The sequence below is a fragment of the Carettochelys insculpta genome, chromosome 23, assembly GCF_033958435.1.
Source record: "Carettochelys insculpta isolate YL-2023 chromosome 23, ASM3395843v1, whole genome shotgun sequence".
In the NCBI taxonomy this organism is placed as follows: Eukaryota; Metazoa; Chordata; order Testudines; family Carettochelyidae; genus Carettochelys; species Carettochelys insculpta.
In genome coordinates, this window is record NC_134159.1 from 20,080,719 (window position 1) to 20,086,718 (window position 6,000).

Below are 6,000 nucleotides of genomic sequence, written 5' to 3' on the forward strand. Positions count from 1 at the left end.
TTGGCTGATTATTCCCCACCCCCTTGTGACTCCCTTCTGTTTCAGGAAGGAGAGCGCAAGCCCTTGCCACACTTTTCACATAGCTTTCAACAGCTCCAATGTCATCGCCTAGGCGACCAGGACGCTACTGGCTTGTAGTGCAGCAAATACCGTAGGTTCACAATACCAGGCCACCCCTTGTCTGCTGGAGACCTCCGGGGGAACTCCAAACACTCAGGGCTACAGAGCAGGTAGGGGGCCTTTTGTGTATCTCTCTTTGGTTGTGAGTATGTGTGATTTATTTAGCACAGACTCTCTGAATATCTCAGTATGGCCTCAAGAGGATGACTTATGGCTACTTTGCTCCCTAGAGTTGTTATATGACATTGAACATTTTGGATAGTTTGATCCAATGTGTCTTTGATCCTGAGTTATAGCCTTGGTGGGGGAAAACAGCCTCAGATAAAACGCCTGGGCTGCAGGTAGTTAGATGCCCTGTGTCCTGTCACCTGCATGGTGACAGAGGGAAGTTGTGTCATGCTTGTGTTACCATAGTAGAATTCAGTGGAGTCACATTGACACTGAGAGGGGGAATTTAGCTGCCAGAAGTCATTAATTAATTGCCTTTCGTATTACAAAATTCCCAGAGATTTCTTCTCTTTCTGTCTTTCTGTGTACCAGTCCATCTTCCCATTTAACCTCTCCAATCTTGTTGTGGATTCATCACAGTGATGGCCATTTTCCAAACAACTGGTGCAACTTTAATTTCGTCTGTTCTCACATCTCAAGAGGAATATTTCTCTTCTGTAGGAGTCATCAAGGGTTTGCCAGTGCTCAGCACCTGAAACAGGAACATTAACTGTTCCCTTATAATACTGCACGACTATATGCAGGTCAGTCATGGCCTGTTTGATAACTGTTATAAACTGCACACCATGCAGGATCTGTAAGGTACAGTACATACTGCACCTGCCTTAGGGGAAAGCCAAAGCAAGCCAAAGAACACCATTACCGTGGGCTGAGGAGATGTCTAGAGCCAAACATGGAAAAGGCCCTGCTGTTGACAGTAGCAAGACACATTGAAAGGCAAATTGCTGCTGAGCTCTTGGGCAGTAACAGAATTGGAGACTCAAGTGTACTTTGGCAAAGCTTAATGTTGCTTGTCCGTTCATGCAAGCTCCATTTTCCACATATGAACTGAGGAGCATATGATTACTTGTAATAGTTATGAATTGTCACCTAAGGATCTCAAAGCACTTTGCCAACATTAATTCATTATCTCAGCTGCCTCTGCTTCAGAGGAGCATCGTGTTCCTACTTACAGATGGGAAGAGGGAGGTACAAACTGAGTCATGTGACATCCAGGCCATACAGCAAGTCAGTGGGAGAGCTGGAAGTAGAACCCTGGAATCTTGGCCAGGGGCTCCCTCTAATTTTTCCATCCATGGGCAGAATAAATTTTGTTATGTGCACCAAGGCACAGGGGGATGTGCACCACCAGTAGAAACACATGCTGCTGACTGTGGGAGCTCTGCTAATCAGATGGTCAACACCTGACTCTCTCCTGGGCAGCTGTCCAGGTACTCATCTTCTAGGGAACACTGGTCCTGATCCCAATACTGTGTTTTAACCACTAGGTAAGCAGCACTTGGGAAACATGGTGCACTAGTTTTCTCTGACTAGTTGCCTCAAAGGTGTTGATTTACATAGGGTGTACGGCCTGTTTGTGCATGGGTCTTTTCCTCTCAGGACATGCCTGAAGGCTGTTGGGTAATGGGAGTTTAATGCATCTTGCACAGTCATCTACACCACAGCAGAGTGGGCGTAGAATGTCACCAGATCACAATGATGGCATTCCATAGCTGTGTTCTGCATGCACCAGGCACTGTTACACGACAGCACGGTAGCATAGACCTGAGCCTCCATGAGGTCTCAGCAGCATGTCATTTTAGAACGCTGAATGGCAATGGAGTTCTCTCATTACACAGAGAAAACAAGTCTGTGTGAAGCAAGGATATATTTGGTGGTAAAACACAAGGTTCCCTTTGCACAGAAAGATAGTGGAGGAGTTAGAATATCTCAGAATGTGAACAGATGCCAGAATGACCCCTTTGCAGTGGTACTAGATCTGAACCAGGCTTGGGGCCAAAATCAGGTCACCAGGAGAGAACATTGTCCTTTATGTTCTTTACATTGTTAAACAAAGGAATTGATGTTTTTAACAGTAGTAGCTACAAAGAAATGCTCAACAATAGGGCAAGGGATAAAACACAAATCTTCTGCTGACAATAAGGTGCCTAATCAACTGAAAATTAAGACTGCCATTCATCCTGCAGACAGAGGTAAATGAGCACCACGTATCAGCCCTTGCTCAGAATTGCATGGAATCTATTGGTTAAAGTCATCCTCGAAGTAACACCTGCTTTTAAATTGGAATTAATTGTGGTTGAGGCTGTGCAGATTCAGCTATTGTATTTTTGGAAGTGCCACTTCTCTCTCCTCCCAACATGTCAGTGACTTCTAGGGAGCACTGTTGATGCATATTATTCAGGTTACAGTGGCATATGAGAGGTCATGTTGGCTGAAACTATTAATCAGATTTACTTGGAATGTATAATACAAGCAAAGTTACACGAGAAAGGGTTTCTTCCAGGAGGCTGATGGTTTGAAACCATGTCTAAAGGACTTCTTTAGAAACCATTTGTGCAGGCAACGTACACGGATGAGAAATCCACAGAACAGATCAAGCCCTTTGAAACAAAGGAAGGCCTTTCTAGGAACTTTAAAGTCCAAAAATCCAGAGCCTCCATGTGAGAAGGGCAGCTCAGGGGAGCATGTTCTATTGAGACACCCAAAAGCAAGATTTGCTCTTGCCCCTGTCTAGTTCTAATGTTCTCAACTCCGGGCATTTCCTCTAAGGCATTGACTAACGTCAGAGGAAAGCAGCAGCCGCTGCACGGGTGGGGTTAGTCTCAGAAGGGGGGTCTGCCGAGGAAGCCTCCATTTTGAATGAAAACACAAGCCCAGAAGTGCCAGAAGCATAGGGTAAAAGCAGCCAAGAACTCGAATATGTCTGTTAAATTCCAGGATCTTGTAAATTTCTGGACAAATTTGCTACCCACCCTCCTCTGCCGAACATCTCCCATCTCCCACAGGGCAGAGAGGGGACTCTGCAGCCAGCCATGTCCGTTCATAGCCATGGCGAGCTGGTAGACAGTTAAGGACGTTCAAATGAGTTGCATGCCCAGTAAAACTCTTCACTTTCCCTGCGATCTGCTAGGTGCACAGACATGCAGCTCCCTTGGTGCTGCATTCCCCAGGTAAAGAAATGTTCGTTATTGGGCTTTCAGAGGCACAGTTTGGATCTGGGTCCAAATTCCCCCTAAATTCAGGGGTCTTTACTTCGGGTGTCTTTTGCCAGAGCTTTCTCCCTCGCAGGAAGCTTCCCAGTCCTGGCTGTCCAACCACCAGCCCTACCTAGAGACTTTCTCCTTAGCTGACAAAGTAACTGTAGTGCTGCCAACTGGAGTTGGGCTGATGACATTGGTGACTGTAGTGCTCTGTTTAGTCCTAAGCCACACAAAGCAGTGGGAGAGGATTGTGAGGGTTCCTCTGCCGAGAACCTCAGGCCTAATCCAAAGGGACCATGGTAAAGAAGGAAAGAGGAGTTTAGTCTCCGTGGCTTATCTGGTGTCTTTTGAGATGGTCAGCCCAGGGCCAGTTACAGGGTGGTTTTCTGATGTGGACATTAACTGGACAGATAGACCCCCTGCCACATATCAGGTGGAAGCAATGTTTGTCCCTTACCCACCTGGGGGGGTGGGTCTTGACCCAATGGGTTAGGCATGAAAATCTCGACAGGCCAGAAGAAATCATCGGCAATGTCATGGGATGCTACAGACTCCAGAGAGGATCTGTCAGTGCATTTAAAGACCTGGTTTGAGTGAAATCCTCAGCTAAAGACATGGATAGTGAGATACCCATTGTCAATGAAGCATCCCTCTCCCCTGCCCGATTATATGACTACCCAGCATCCAACTTAGCTGTTTTAACGGAGCCACTGCTTTCTGCTCCTTTCCCTGTCATTGAGGAATATGAAGTGCACTATAACACCACGGCAGTGTTTAGAGAGGAGAAAACTACTCCCAGCTACAGGGTAATCTAATGACTAGAGCACAGGACTGGGAATCAGGAGAATTGTTTTCTGTTCTTTGCTCTGACACTGACTACATGTGTAGCCTTGGCTTAGTCACTTTGTTGTATTAGAGCTTTAGCTTTGCAATAGGGGCACTGCTCCTTTCTTCCCCACTGCATGGCACTGTGCTCACAGTGCTCTGGAAACAAGGGAGGAAAATGACTATCTGATTATCTAGCCCGCCCCTCTCCAGCAATACAGGATTCTTCCATAGGGCTCTTCCCAGCTCACTTTTCATTAACAGAAGTGGTAGAGCATCCACCATTTGCACTGGGGCATTTTCCCCTTCCAATGGATCTTGCTGCAAAAATGTGCTGAAATCTTGCTGTTACAGACACCCCACCACCCACCCTAAATTATTTTGACTTTAATTAGAAATAATGGTTTGAAATTAGATTTCATTTTAGAGCATTTCTCAAACTGGGGTCCAGACCCAAAAGGGGTCACTGGCCTATGGTAGAGGTGTCACGAGATTACCACCCTTCCTTCTGCAATGCTTTCAGAGCTGGGGGGCCAGAGAGCAGCAGCTGGACCCCCAGCGCCAAAGGCAGCACTGCTGCCAGCAGTGGTGCAGAAGGGTGGCTTGGTATGGGCAGTGGGGCTATCACTTTTGAGGGGAGAATGGTCATCATATATTTTCAAAGGGGGCCTCAGAAAAAAAGTTCAGGACCCCTTGGTTTAGAGGATTCTCTCCTTGCTGCAGACTTCTGGGATTACTAATAGTTGGAAAGTACTTTGCAGTTCTGTCTTTCATTCTAAGCTGTCAAAGTATTATTATTACTATTCCTCCATCTTTGCTGTGCTGGTTCCTACCATTCTTTTGCGGCAGATGAACTGGCAAATGCACAGACCAGTGTAGTAACCATATTAATAACGCAAGCCTCTCGGGACACCACAGAGTTTATGCCATGGAGTGTTCGTGGGAGCTCTGAGCTGTGCAGAGACCCTAGCCTGGCTTTGCTTCTGAACTCCAAAAACGCCCTTAAAATTTTCAGATTGTTTTTTTCTTCTGAAAATGACTTGAACCACGTGGTTAGAAACCGTGTCACCCATCATGACCACATTGTAGTGGATGCTGCTGAAGTGCTCTCTCTGCTGAAAGAGAACGTGCAGCTCCTTCCTTGGACCAAGAAAGGCAGCATGGAGCCAGGGTAAGGTTGCTCACAAAAGCCTCACTGCAGCTCAGAAGGGTTCTAAGCGTTCTCTTAAAGCTGCAGTCTGTGTTCTTTCCTAGCACAAAGTTTCTTTCTCGTGTGTGAATGGAGCTGGGGGGTCTGACACTTCCACAGGCAGAATCCTCTGTGGCTAAATTCTTAGCAAATGAGTCCACTGTTGCTTTGGGAAAGACCCCCCGCAGAAAATCATCTGTGGACATTGTATCTCACAGACCAGACACAAAGGTAATAGAACCCCAGGCTCTAGGACAGCTGAAAAATGATCTTCAGGCTGCTTTCATTTTAACTTTCCAAGGTGGTATTTTCAGTCACTTTTTAATCCTTTACATTCCAAGTAACTCAGGGTGAGCACACAGAGGAAGGGGACGGATAATCAGGGGACTCCTCGAGCCAGAAGGGGTATCTGTCCACTAAAAACGAGAGCTCCCTTGGTTAGAAAGCTGCTGCTTTCAGATTCTGCAGTTGAAGATCGAAAAGCAGGAAGCTTTTAGGTTCTTCATATGAGATGACAACCCGAAGGGGCTCACAGTTGGCAATACGAGTCTTCTGCCTGAAAAAGGTTACCCCTGGGGTGGGCATAAGGCACTAACTGGACAAACATGGGGTCCTGTGTCCCGGGTGGGAGAGAAGGCAAGGAAGTGAAAGTAAGTG